The sequence below is a fragment of the Fulmarus glacialis genome, unplaced genomic scaffold, assembly GCF_000690835.1.
Source record: "Fulmarus glacialis isolate BGI_N327 unplaced genomic scaffold, ASM69083v1 scaffold3473, whole genome shotgun sequence".
Taxonomy (NCBI): domain Eukaryota; kingdom Metazoa; phylum Chordata; class Aves; order Procellariiformes; family Procellariidae; genus Fulmarus; species Fulmarus glacialis.
Window position 1 is genome coordinate 46,481 of NW_009203414.1, and position 869 is coordinate 47,349.

Genomic DNA, 869 nt, shown 5'->3' on the forward strand with positions numbered 1-869 from the left:
TGTGCCCTTACAGCTAATGGAAGGGTCTGGTTGGTTTGTGATGTTCAGCTCTTTCTTCAGGCTTTGAACTATTCTTCTCCTTTTCACCTAGTAATGAAAGGAAAACATAAAAAGAGATTTGTTTGGCTGCTGCTCTTCCAGGATTATTAACAGCCAGTGTTTGAACTGATCTCTCATACGTCAGAATCTAAAACGCTCCCAGGTCAGATCCTGCCCTGACTTCTGCCAGCCCACTCAGCTGCAGAGATCCTCAGGAGTTCCCCAAGCCTCGAGTGCAGGAACAGCACAGAAGTGGCAGGCCTGAGACAGCCCTGCGCTTCCCATGGCATAGCCACAGTCTAATCAACTACCGTTCGGGTAGAGTTTGTACAAAATCTTTTAAAATTAATCCTCAGTAGGAGAAATGCCATTTATTGAACATGGGCCTGTGCTACTTTCTCAAGCATCAGCTTCCAGAAAATGCTCTGCGTTGCATTGTGGTTCCATTCTTGGGCACAGCACTGCCATCGCTAATGTTTGTTGGCTCACAGCAGGATCACGCGGAAGAGTCTGCCAGTCCAGTAATGACTGGTGGAAGGGAAGGATGGACCTGAAAGAAGAAACACATTCTCGCTACCCAGCTTACTAATTTTGTTGATGTGCCCTACAATTGATGCAAATTAATATACTTTAAATAGAGGAAGAAAAATACCAGCTGGAGCTGTGGTGAATCCAAATCTGTCTAGTCTTAGGCATGTGTATTGGACAATAACCCTATATTGCCCTAAAACCTTGAAGGCGATGACGGAGAAAAGTGCAACACACATCTAATGGCGATTTGCTTTCTACTATACGTTGCAAACAAGTTCCTTTTAGACGGGGAAACATAG